Below are 14,057 nucleotides of genomic sequence, written 5' to 3' on the forward strand. Positions count from 1 at the left end.
GATTGCTTTTGCTGCGAATCCTTGCGGCTTCTGTCGTGAGTCTTTTGCGGTGATCGTCTGACGAACAACCAACGATTGCTTTTGCTGCGAATCCTTGCGGCTTCTGTCGTGAGTCTTTTGCGGTGATCGCCTTACGAACAAGTAACGATTGCTTTTGCTGCGAATCCTTGCGGCTTCTGGCTTGAGTGTTTTGCGGTGATCGTGCGGCTTCTGTCGTGAGTCTTTTGCGGTGATCGCCTTACGAACAACCAACGATTGCTTTTGCTGCGAATCCTTGCGGCTTCTGTCGTGAGTCTTTTGCGGTGATCGTCTGACGAACAACCAACGATTGCTTTTGCTGCGAATCCTTGCGGCTTCTGTCGTGAGTCTTTTGCGGTGATCGCTGGCGAACAAGTAACGATTGCTTTTGCTGCGAATCCTTGCGGCTTCTGTCGTGAGTCTTTTGCGGTGATCGCCTTACGAACGACTAACGATTGCTTTTGCTGCGAATCCTTGCGGCTTCTGTCGTGAGTCTTTTGCGGTGATCACCTTACGAACAACCAACGATTGCTTTTGCTGCGAATCCTTGCGGCTTCTGGCTTGAGTGTTTTGCGGTGATCGTGCGGCTTCTGTCGTGAGTCTTTTGCGGTGATCGCCTTACGAACAACCAACGATTGCTTTTGCTGCGAATCCTTGCGGCTTCTGTCGTGAGTCTTTTGCGGTGATCGTCTGACGAACAACCAACGATTGCTTTTGCTGCGAATCCTTGCGGCTTCTGTCGTGAGTCTTTTGCGGTGATCGCCTTACGAACAAGTAACGATTGCTTTTGCTGCGAATCCTTGCGGCTTCTGGCTTGAGTGTTTTGCGGTGATCGTGCGGCTTCTGTCGTGAGTCTTTTGCGGTGATCGCCTTACGAACAACCAACGATTGCTTTTGCTGCGAATCCTTGCGGCTTCTGTCGTGAGTCTTTTGCGGTGATCGCCTGACGAACAACTGATTGCTTTTGCTGCGAATCCCTGCGGCTTCTGTCGTGAGTCTTTTGCGGTGATCGCCTTACGAACAAGTAACGATTGCTTTTGCTGCGAATCCTTCCGTCTTCTGTATTGAACCTTTTGCCAACGAAATGTCATATTGACAAAGGTAACTGACATCTGTTTGTATCGTAGGTTCATTTGAAAATAAAAATGACAGACACTGGGTAGCCAAAGCCTAGTGAGGGCTTTGTAATCTCGTGTCGCTTTTACTTCATGAGCTAAACAATGTTTCTTTGTATGGAGGTTCGTTGACTTTTTGGAACAATAACTGTGGGAAATGAAATGAATGTGAAAGTTTGTCGTATGTAAGCGTTAGAAACTGATTGATAGGTTGCTTGTTGTACTTATAATAACAACGATAGATCTTCATTAATATCTAGATTACGTCTGTTAAGTGAATGGACATTGTTTATACTTCACGCTTCTTTTGGAGGGAATTCACGATTTATTTTCAGAGTGAAGCTTGGATCCCTGAAGGATAATCAGGACACTTTAAGCACATTTTATCTTTCCCTTTTGTTTACTGTTGAATGGTAAGTGTAATCTCTTAAGTGTTACAAAAACTTTCCAGTCAAATGTAAAAATGAAACCATTAACGTACTTATTGCGTTCATGGTACGCAATACTAAATCCGTTGTTATATTAATAGTTTTAAGGAAATGTACCTTGCTATGGTATATTGAAATTACTCGCTCGCTGGCTGGCAAAAAATGGTATACTCGAACATACTGGCAAACTTTTGGCAAACTTTTCTTATGCTGGCTGGCTAGGTGACAAATTTAAAGCATGCTGGCTCGTTGACGACCTCAACGTCGAGCGCTGGCTGGGAGTCCGATAACTTCGAAATCCTGCTTGCTGGCGGTGAAGAGCGGGTATTTTTTTCCCAGGAAAGTTAAATATTAAACAAGATTGACGTAGCGACACTTGGGTAATGTTAAGCAGACCGTACGGTGGATTTTCTTCAAAACTGTCGTTGGGTACTCCTGCCTAAACAGCTATCTTGCAGTAATAAATGGAGCCAAAAAAAGACAACGCAACTTGATTCTACATGCGCATTGCGTGATGTAGTGGAGATCATTCCCGCTCACAGTCCAGATGAACACAGCTTCGATAATGGGATCAGAACTTTTTTTCCCTTCTTGTTTTGTTTTTGGACGCGCCTGTTCCCCGTTTTGACCTCTTAAAATTCTTAAAGAACGGACTGACTTCCAAGTATAAATCCGCGTCGAGGCATTGAATAGACATAGTATTCTATCACCAAGGCAAAATGCTAGAGGAAGCAACGGTAACAAAATACCAAAACATTGACTCGAACACTTTGTCAAACGCCAATCACCTCTGGATTGTCACGTGACTTCAAAAAAAGGTCCCTAAGCTCTGACTAGTAAATACATTTTTTTTTTACGAATTCCACCAACCAGAAAAAGTAATGATGAAGGGTGTATAAATCTGTTGTAATTCTCACATTTATAGATTAAACAAATCCTCTGAGAAAAGGATGCTAGTTATTTATTTCTCTCCGACCCCGCCCCACCCACCAAAATTAACTGAAACGCTCCGGAAGAAAAGCCTCCTTAGTAACTGCTTCTCTAAAGAAAAGGTCCACTCCTCCTTTTAATGACAGCAGTTTAAACTATCGTTTATATTGTCGGATCGGGTGCACCGATCTCTCATGCGCTAGCTTGTCATCTGCATGTCGATAAATGATCGGAAGTGTCACGACAGGCGACGAACGGGAACCATTTCCGATCGTGCCAGTCAAAAGCCGCAAAATTTTGTTAGATCACAAACGCATAACCCAAGACAAAATTTGCTTTGTTCTGAATTTTGAAAACTTATAATATATCAATAACATATTCACAAAAATCTAGCAGTATTCAAATGTAAAACAGGCAGAAGCTGTAATATTTGATTATTTTTTATCAGTTCTTATAAAAGAGTACCGCGTGGTGTAGTGGAGATCAACGTCGCTCCTCGATCAAGAGTTCTAATCGACCGCAGGTTCGATAACAGCTTGGAACCTTTCTTTTTTCATAGATACATTTCACCAATAAAAGTGACTCTGATGATGATCAAACAGATCGAAAACGTTAAGACTCAATTTTAACAGCTTTTCACCTTAAAGTTTTATATTTTTCTTTTTTTTTTTTTCGTTTGTCCTTTTTGACGTTTTTATTTTATTTCTTTTTTTTTTACTGTTTGTAACCCCTTTCAAAATTTAGATAGAAGGCAAAGGATATAAGCAAAACAAACAAAGAGGAACTGTCCGTGGTTGTCTAGTAATTTCTCGGACTGACTACAAGTAAAGTCAAGTCAAGTCAGTCAGGGTTGTAAACGAAGATATGAATGGTTCCATTGGACTAAAATTTATAATTATTTGACAGCAAGGTAAGCAAGGTTACCAAAATATCCACTTTGGAAGATTATTTTGTGTTCACAGTAGGATCTATAGTTTCTAAATTATATAAAAACTTTCATTACATTCTCGAACGGCAATCGCGTTTGGTATGTCACGTGACCAGAAGAGAACATAGCCTGCGTAGCAAGCGTTCCCGTACGAAGAGCTTTTCCGCATTCTGGCCGCACGTAAATTGGAGCGAGAGCAAAAAATCGACGAAGCAGGGGGCGGTGGGGCGAGAAAGAGAAAGCTAAACCACAGGAAAAGCTGATCTTATTAATTTGAATTATTGTCCTCCAAACGAGTATGTAGAAACATTTAGCACAATTATGATTTTTTAATAACTCAGTGACAAATTTGTCGCTCAATAAATGAACTCAACCGTGAAAACCAGTCGGCGGTTTTTAAAATCAAGGGGTTTGCAAGCGAGCGTTCCCTCTCTCGCCCCACCATCCCTTGCTTCGTCGAGTCTTTGCTCTCGCTCCAATTTACGCGCGGCCAGAATGCGGAAAAGATCCCATAGTTCTATATTTTCAACAGCTTCCCACGCATTTTCTCCACAGTTATGTTATCATAAGAAAAATGAACGAAAACGAGATTCAATCACAGCCATTCCTCTGATTTATAGTTATAGTTATTTCAGTACTATAGTACGCTAGACAAAACTGTTCTGGATCGACGTTTTAAAACAAAAAAGTAAAACAAGCAAAGCGATGCAAATAATTTTTTGATTGTCTTAAACCTTACTAAATTCCACACGTGGAAAATTATTTCATATAGATCACGCAAGGAAGGCTTGCGTTACAGCGTGTCTAAATTTGCGGACTGGATCACAAAAGTACGGAATTGCGCGATTTCTAAGATAAAATTGTTATGGTTTACATCAACATCGTAGTGTTAGACCAGTGTTGTGTGAAGAACATTGATACGTGTTTGTGGATGTTTTCATGAATCGACGAGATGGCGCTAAGAAGGAGCGATAATCCATTTAAACAGCACTATAATCCTGTGATACATCAGCGGGTTTGAGAATCAAAGATTCAGGTTGTGGTGCTATTACTGAAGGGCCACAAAGAAAACCAAACAAAGTTATTTTAAGCTGTCATGTAAGAAAATCCGAGAAAATGGCAAGTTACTGGTAGATGGGCCCAGAAACAGGTCCGTAAACTTTCCTAAAAGCACAAATAGCAGTGCCTGATGTTCTTGGCTGACAACGCCTTAACACAGCAGTATTCTGTCCAATTGTGGCTTGTACGAAGCGTGATAAAGGCAGCCATATTCAGAACAGGCGCAAGACCGATCTAGCGGCAAGAACAGTTTTAAGACCTCACAAAATCGTGACAAAAAAATCCACCTGGCGGCACGTAAAGAGTTTCTTCGCAAAACGACACTCCAAATGTGACTCATTTTTCTCAGAAATCACTTGATTTTGAATACTTTTGTGACTCAGTTACCAAATTTGGACAAGGTGTAACGCAAGCCTTTCTTGCGTGATCCAGTAAAATAAGTTTCCATATGTTGAATTTAGTAAAGTTTAAGACAATCGCAAAATTATTTACGTCATTATGTTTCTTTTAATTTTTGCTGTAAAACATCGATCCAGAACAGTTTTGTCCAGCGTACTGTAAACTGACAGAGGTGTTTTATACGGATTTCCAACCCTGGATCAGGCATGGAAAAGCCGTAATTTTCCACGAGTAAAATTACAGCAAGAGACTTGATTACGATAATTTCACTGTGATGATATCGATGGGGTAATGCCTGATGTCATGTTCGACCCTTTAACTTTGCTTAAAATTTGTTGGTGTATAGTCGGAACATTTTTGGACGTCTTCGGAATCTTCGTTTATCTTCGAAAATCCTTAGCAATCTTCGGAAATTTACGGACAATGTTCAGAAACGTTCGTGTGTCTTCGGACAAGTTTTGGAGAATCTTCGGAAATCTCCGGAAAGTGGTCGGAAATCTTCGGAAAATCTAGAAAGGGTAGAGTAAATTATTGGACTAGTGATTTGGAGGTAAAATCACGTAAATTCCCAGGGGTAAACCCATTTAAGGAGGATAACAGAGAATCTGAGTCATATTACGTTTCGGGTAAGTCAATGCATAAGAACACAAGTGTTTACCTACGTTCTGGATTGCAATAAAATCATCACTTATGAGTTTATCCTCTTCTTGTTTTGTCCCTATTTGTATCCACCTGAAAAAGAGAAAAACTGGTCAGAAAGATTTACATCAAATGATTAATGGCTAGCATGGTGTGCTAACAGGTTCCAAACCCAAGGAGCCTGGGCAATGTTCCTGCCTAAGACACTTTTCTCTCACAAGGCCTGTCTCAACCTTTACTATAAGAATTTGGAGTGGCTGCTCGGGTACAATAGCTGTCAGAAGGAAATGAGAAAGGCCCAGAACAATGTCCTCAAGGAGGATGATTTTTAAAAACTGGTGACTTCATGGCGGTTATTCACAACTCAATTGGAATATCAGAGTCAAGAGGCTAGTCAAAGTGACTCAGTGGAAAGAGGGGGGTATTATTTGAGCAATGGAGCACTTTTTCCGTGTTTACATAGCCTCATCTAAACACCAGGAGGGTTGGGAGCATTTGAGACAGTTAAGTAAACCCGAGACGAAGTCGAGGGTTTGCATAACTTTCGAGAATTTTCCCAACCCTCCAAGTGTGTAGATGACGCTGTGTAAACACGGAAAAAGTGCTCTAATGCTTTCATAAAACAAAAGTCTCAAAAAAACGCGCTAAAGTAAAACGTCACAACCGTTTTTTACGTACTCTCATCTAAACAGACCTATCGAACAACGAGAGCGCGGGTTGTGGCTCAGTTACTCTATAAACCCAACTTCTAAGTTAGTATAAAAAAAATTAAATGTTACATGTAACATGATTTGAGGTGGTCTACTACAGTTTTGAAGTTTATACATTACAAGTTATCATATGAAAATTATTAAAGAAACAGAACGATATTTCTGGCAAACGCAAAAATGTTTGCTGCGTGTCTTTCGCAGCTCATACACTAAAATCAGAATATTTGAATTATTTGCTTGGATCTGGCGATTTTTATTTTGTTACCATTTTTTTGATGGATTGATTTAGGATTACAGAAAAATAAAATGGAGTCACAGGCAAATTATTTCCTATTTGCTGTAAACGTCATTCTTAAACTCTCTCTTATAGAGTCAGCCATCCCTCAGTGTGTGACTTGAAAGTCAACATTTTGTTTGCTGTAAATCAGTTACCTTTCTTCTGTTTGCTCATGTCACCTGTGTACACAATTTCAATTCAAATGACATGGGATAGTTTCGGTAAAAAGAAAAAAAATGTGCCCCATTACAATCCATCATTCCTTAGCAAGTGCTAACATGGTTATGAAAATGTTTATTTTATATTAGATACTGAGACTTTCTCGCAAAAAAGATATGTGAAATCAGTAGCCAATATAGAAAGTGAGAATGACAAACATTCACAAGTGAAAAAAAACATCATTTACCCAATCACAAACGCGAATGACAAAAACTCGCAAGTAAACAAAACCATATGGTGATTTCCCCCATGGCAGAGACAAGATAAAGATTTGCGGCTTTCTATGACTCACATGACTCATTTATTGCAGAGCAAGAAAACCAAAACACACTAAAGAAAACAAAATAAGACATTGCGTGGTTGACAGCATTTTCTCAAGAAATAAAGAAGAGACAGGAACCAAGATAACCAAAATTCCTACTGCCATCAGTTGCATGACCTGTTGATCGAGTTTATATGAGGCTACGGCATACATACAGCATCATTGTTGTGAGGTATGGTAACCATTTTCAAAAGGCACCTTAATAAAAAGTCCTATCCTGTTAGCATCATCGATGGATGACCTACAGGGTCACCTGGCATTTGAAGAGCTACAAAAAGCACTCCATTCTAAACACAAGCAAGTTAAAACTGTCATTTTAGCTGTGAATGGGTTTCCCAAGCACGCCGCAGAGTGATACAATGTCAATCGATTTTGCATTTTAAAACCGCAGTATCCAGGGCTCAAAATAAATGCTCACAAACTTGCAAAATGTAAGCGATTTTGATAATCTGCGGGTGAGAAAAATATCCACTGCCAAATGTTTACGAGTTAGAATCATCCATGTCTCCCAAACATTTGTAAAGAATTTGCTAGTGGTCTCACCAGCATGCTAATAGAAAAAAAAACTTACTAGCAAAACTTTGCTAGTGGACTAAAAAGTTACCTTCAAGCCCTGGTATCTATAAAATAAACAGTTTACACCTGCCTGTGGAAAACATTTTGAACAATTATCGTCCACTTGTTGAGCTGTATCAGAAAGCTCACTCATTCACTGAAGTACCAGGGTTTTTAAATTACAATAAAGTAGTAGGAGGAAATCATAAACTAGGCACGTACTACTGGTTCGCAATAAAGGCGGCAATGTATGGAAGAGTAGGCTAGTGGGTATGTTACCCTTCTGGGGGGATGGGTGCTAGCTCTTGAAATTTTTGAAAATCTGTGTGCATTGAGGTGTATTGTGGTACAATTTTAGCACCTAAAAGTGTGTATTTTAACAAGAGTTTATTGAAAACTCACTCATTGCAAGATGAGTTTCTATGAAAATTCACATAGATTATAGATTATTATTATAGATTATAAAAATAATTAATGCATACTTGTTAAATTGCAGCATCATGTTTGGCTTGCAATTCTACTTGATTGAACTGTAACAATGTCGTAAGGTAAAGTCTACATACAAGCCAAGTGGCTCATCAGGCAAGAACTTATCCCGGTTTCAGTAGCATGAAGCAACTAGGTATATTTCTACTCCCCCCTGGATGGGATGCTAGTCCATCGCAGGGTTACCCCCAGCATTAAATTCGCCAGTACCCATTTATACACCTGGGTGGAGAGAAGCACTGTGAGAGTAAAGTGTCTCGCCCAAGAACACAACACAATGTCCCCAGCCAGGACTTCAGAACCCAGACTGCCCACTCTGAAGTCAAGCACACTAACCATGTGAACACCGCACCTCCCACAATGTATGAATCAATCAACTGAAATTTTAATGCCACATTTTCAATTATGCATTTTTAAGAAGCAACTTTCAACATCAAGATTGTTTTAGTTTTCGTAGAGAAAGAGCTGCAGATAAATCAGGTCTATCATAGTTAAAGAATTGAGGCAAATTCCAGTGATATCTTTCCTGTCACATACAGGAAGTATCACAATGACTACAAAATCAGCAATCTCATTTCATTTCTACTTCTATATTTTGACCTTTTGTTCCATATTCGAAAAAATCCAAAGACTGGATTCGCGTTCACCGCGCACAAAGGGCTAAGTAAATTTGTGGCCAATTCAGCTAAACTGTAAGCCAATTGTTTTATCACCGCATTCAAAACTCAAGTAGCTCGTTTATAAAATGTTTTACCTGTTTGCCTTTATGGCATCTCAACAGTGGTAATAAAAGACAGCATAGTCTGTTGCCTCACCCTACATCGTGGAAAATGTGCACATGCCAGCAAATCCAATACATATTAAATTTCCAACAAAAATTGCTTGTGTCAAATTTCGAAATGACAGCCACACTTTTTTTTCACCACACAGTTTCTAAGTTTTTCACCTGATCATTTATTTCCTCAAAAAGATCAGATCATTCTGTTGGTGAGAAAAAACTGAATAGAAATAATATTGGAAAAGTACCCTACATGACATGTAGCTGCACAAGAAGTAGCCGGTGACTACAATATACAATTGTAATGTACAGATGTATCCATGGATATATTTTTCTGACTAAAAAAATATTAAACATTTTCATACCTGGGCAAGTGTTCTCACTGAATTCTTCATTGTAAGCTTAACAGCAATCATCATTATGGTGATGGGAACTGAAATGAAATACATCCATCTATAGGTAAATCAAGAAGAATATTATTTAATAAATAATTTTAGAAACAAGTGAATGTTATAAGTGGCTCTTTCTAGCAGAGCAAACAACTTGCCTTGCAAAATATAATTATTTCTTATATGTCGGTAGACTCTATAAATAGTTCAGACGTATGTTGAAGTAGTTAATTTACAGGTTACAGGCGAAGCTTGGAGACTGAACTAATCCATATTCATTTAGCTTCATACAAGTGAGAAAATAAGTATCTGAATTTTGATTCTAGCACAGTACAATCAATTATCTTGTTTTGTCTGTGAATTTTTCACCAGGCTTCTAACCAGAATTTGAAAATGTGCCACTGGGCCTGCTCAACATATGAAAAATAAATCAATTTTCTTTAGGAAGTGGCCATCCCCAGATCGCCTGGACACCCATCACGCTAAAAGCCTGTCACATACAAAACAACATAAATGTCTCTTTTTGCTGCAGTCTTTTTTGACTCTCGAGATTTCAGACTTTTAACTTCTTATTTCTATAATTTATGATTGTATAGTAGTTGCTAAAGCATAGAGATAAAGACAAAATTAATTTGCATTTAAAGTATCAAGAAGCTTTCATTCCCTGAAATATGTTGTTCATCTAAGGCAAGGCTGTCATTAAGGGCTGTAACCTGCAACACCTGTTACAGCTGAGTGTGATGCTTTGTGTGAACTTGATAGAATTCATCCACAAAGTTGTAAGTTTGCTACCGTTGTGGAGAACAAGGCTACAGGTGACTCAAAACTTAATGACAGCCCTGTAAGGAACGTAAAATTTGGTCTTGCACAAGCAAACTAACTTTGGTATTGGCGCAGTAAGACTCTGTTCCCCAGGGGCTCCTGCTTTCTCTCCAACTTATCTTTGCAGGTTTTCCCCACTGTTAAACTTTCTATTTCCCTACAAGCTGCCCCTGAGTCTCCAAGGATCAGCCAGGCCCCCTTCCCTTTGTCCAATAATTATCAACTCACATATATATTAAAGTTTTACATTGTATGCGAGTCATCTCATTCCAGTAACTGTTAAGTATCATCTATTAAGGACATTCGCGCTGATTGTTTCTGCACATCCTTACTGCACAGGCAAATTCACATGCCACGTCATGCGTGAGAGCGCATGCTAAGTAATAAAATGGACATTTGGTAACCCCTATTTTTCTTTTGATGGATCATTTTCTCCACCGATTTTCTCTACCGAAAATCTATCGACTAAAAGTTTGAAATTTTTTTGCACAATGCACCATCGAGTTCCATTCTTTTTAGCTCTTCGTTTATCTGTGTGACAGTTTCAAATGCCTCTTGAAGGGTTAAGTTTTGTGAAAACAGTGGTAACATTTGAAATAATTCACACAGACCCACTTCTACAAAATATGACTATGACTGTTTGCCTCTGTTGACTCACCTTTAATATTTTTTTAACTATAAGCCCCTGCAAATAGCCATGCTAAATTACGTGCACCAATTTTTCAAAATCAGGGTAGTTTCCCACATGCTTTATCTCTGAAACAAAGTTGGTGACCCCCATCTTTTTTTTTTTTTTTTTTGCATTTCTGACACAAGTAACTCATTATCTGATTGCAAAAATAATTTAAAAGAAATCTATTGACTGGAAAATTTTTGCACGCACTTCCTTAATGTTAATTGTAGCTCAGCTGACATTGACTAAATTGGTCTTTCAAGCTATGCACAATTCCAGAAAGTATCCATACCTACAGTATATACCACGGATGGGTTTTTGGGATTCAAAGGGCAAGGGAGGTTCTTTGAACATGAATTCCAAAGGCAAGGCCCAGGGATACTCATAATTGGAATTCTGAAGGCATGTGGGTGGGGGGGAGGGGGGGGGTGAGGGGGGGACAAGTTAAGAAAGGAACAGACAAGAGTGTGAACACACCATTGAACTGACAACACTGCTGACATCTGTGACAAGCAGGAAACAAGACAAATGTAGATCGACTGGACATATGCCCGCATTCATTTACAGAAGAAAACTGATAAAACGTGGGTTATACATCAAACTCTAGAGGTTTTAAAACTGATGAATTTCTTGTCAAAGCCTGTCAAACCTAAGACATTATGACCACTGACCCACGAAGCCAACACAAACTATATGCCATAGCCAGCAACACATATTCATAAAGATACCGTGAAATGGTGTCTGATAAAGTGAATGTCATTCATAAACGTTGAAGGTGAATCAGAAAGGATTTGCCTATACATGTAAAAATTTTCATTGTTAAAACACAACAACTGAAATCTTTAATTCTTCCCTAGTTTAGTCAAAATATAGTCACAAAATTGCGACTGAAGAAGAGGAAGTTTAGTGGCCAAATATTTGAAATTGCGAATGTATGCATAACTTAAGTCCTGCAGACAGTTGTTTGACTGAAAATTACTTACAATAACTTCTAGGAAGATAGATGTAAAAGCATAAAAATCCCTTTTCATTGGAGGTCGTAAGGAGTCAAACCAAGGAATTCCAAGAGAGCTGAAGTAAAAAAAAAAAAAAAAAAAAAAAACAGAAATCCAGAACAGAGGGGGCTAGGGATTGGGGAACTCAAAAGGCATGGGGAGAAGAGCATTTTGGAATTTCCAAAGGTAAGGGAGGCAGGTGGGATTAAAATATGGAAGACATCCATGGTTGGGTATGGATATTTTCTGGAATTCCCCAATATAGCCATTCTGATTTATATAAGTGTGTCCCCTTTCGCCTACTTCCCTACCAAGCCCCTAACCTCCCCCCCTCCAGCCCAAACCTCTAAACAGATGTACATATCAATGTAAGCTTACAATGGAACAACATAATTCAGGATGTAACATGTCGATAATTTCAATAGTCAATAAAAATCAATCGTTACTGATCAAATTCGATACTTATCAATCGACAAGTACCAGACATCGATAAAAATTGATCACACGATTTCTTGTGATTATCAACTTTGATCGACTTTGATCGATTTTGATTGATTTCAATCAACAAGTATTGGAAATACAAAAAACGATGTATGGTGGGAGACAAGACTATAGTTGCCAAGCACAGATTAATGAAGCAGGATTGGCTATTCCAAGACTTTATTTTAACGATTTTACACTGTAATTGGAACCTCGAATAAACCTGAACAAACACAGGGCATTAATTTTCATCATTTCCAGTGAAATATCCCCAGGCACCGCTGCATGGTGCAATTTGCATGATCAAAAAATGCCCTGTGCCTCTCGACGGTTGGAGGCCACTTTGTCATGATAGTGCAGCTGCTAAGCTAGAAATTCAAATCCTGAGGCCAAGATAATCAGTTACGGATCGAGATGTAGCAAAAAATGGAAAGAAAGAGCTGGAGAACCAGTGATTCTCGCGTGGTTAAGATAAATTTTGGAACCTTGGGAGAAAGCAAATGGGAAGAAGAGTTATCGACAGCTGCTACGAGGCAATTTTGGCGAGATTAGACCATTTGTGTGGAATTTGTGGAGCTTTGTGTGCTGGCTGTTGGGCCAGTGGGTCGCCCGCCTTTCGTTTCTCTTTAGGGGAAGCAAACAGCCAGAAAGTAAAATTCACCTAAATGGCTATAAACCACCTCCAGCAACTCAGTGACATCAAAATACCGCAATGCAAACATAAGGTAAGTTATTTTATTTAAACTGTTTTCTACACATAGCATTTAGGGCAATTTTCGAATTATTCTCATACATTGTGTTATGAACGGCTAAAATTGTAACGTAATCGCCAACAGCATAATTAACAATTATTCACCAAAGTGGAGGTAAATATCCATCACTTTCACCGGCACTGAGGTGAATAATTGTTTTAGTATATATCACACAAGCTGAATAATTAGCGGACCAAAACGTTATTTTATGTGTGACAAGTGGTCGGAAATTTTAAAATCTCTCGCACCGGCTGCTCGGAGGTGAATAGTACTTGCTAATCACCTCCGAGTTAACCAATCAGAGCACACGAAAAGCACTATTCACTTATGTGGTATATACTAATGTCACGTATTAACCGTATTCAACGTCTGGGCTGCCTGTGCTTTGATCGACATGTTACGTCCTGCATAATCAATAATTACGGCCACAACCAACACTTTCGATACTTTTCATACCGGCAAACTTACAAAATGGAGATGACACACATTTTACCACCGTCTATTTCTTAAATAATCAAATTTAAGCTTAAGCTTATTATAATATATCGACTTCAATAAAGTTTGAACAGTGCTCACCTCATTCTGGATGATTTTTGAACTCATTTGAATCACGCGCCAACTTTTTTTATTAGTTTGCTGTAGTTTGCTACGGGAGTCGAACACTTTTTGAAACAATCGGCATCATGCTTCACCTGGGAATAAATTTATATTGAATGGTAAATTGAAAGTTCTCCCTACAAAGGAAGAATGAGACGAAAAGCACATTTAGTTGGCTTATTGGCCTTGTTCACAACATGGCGGAACTGTATTTGCAAAGCAGGTTGGGAGGTTTTCTGCTACTCGCGAGTTCCTCACGTATGGCCCACGCGAGTCTCGAGAATACCTGGAGGAGTACGGAAATAAACATTACACTGATCGCACGTCGAATATGAAATGATTTTTTGAAAATAAAATACAGTCAAACGACAATAATTAGCGATCCCAGAAAATAACTTGAGGTTAACAAATCTCCATGATCCAACGCAAACATTTTGCCACTTAATTCGGTCCGTTCCCTCCCCCCGCCCCCCCCCCCCCCCCGAT

The 14,057-nt window shown here is 39.1% G+C and overlaps 1 long non-coding RNA gene across 4 annotated transcripts in view; it reads right to left on the reverse strand.

Annotated features, from left to right (window-relative positions):
- LOC110042546 (uncharacterized) overlaps nucleotides 1-13,805 on the reverse strand; it is a 23,214-nt gene extending 9,409 nt beyond the window's left edge. For 2 of the 4 annotated variants that reach the window (XR_016209344.1, XR_016209343.1), the window contains exons 1-3: nucleotides 12,884-13,538; nucleotides 9,229-9,296; nucleotides 5,536-5,609 (exon numbers count right to left, since the gene is read on the reverse strand). This is a non-coding gene — a long non-coding RNA (uncharacterized LOC110042546). The other 2 variants (XR_016209345.1, XR_002295902.2) reach the window with 2 other exon arrangements.
- Nucleotides 13,806-14,057: the final 252 nt, after the last annotated feature.

The sequence above is a fragment of the Orbicella faveolata genome, unplaced genomic scaffold, assembly GCF_042242905.1.
Source record: "Orbicella faveolata isolate gen_17 unplaced genomic scaffold, um_ofav_v1 contig_27, whole genome shotgun sequence".
NCBI lineage: Eukaryota > Metazoa > Cnidaria > Anthozoa > Scleractinia > Merulinidae > Orbicella > Orbicella faveolata.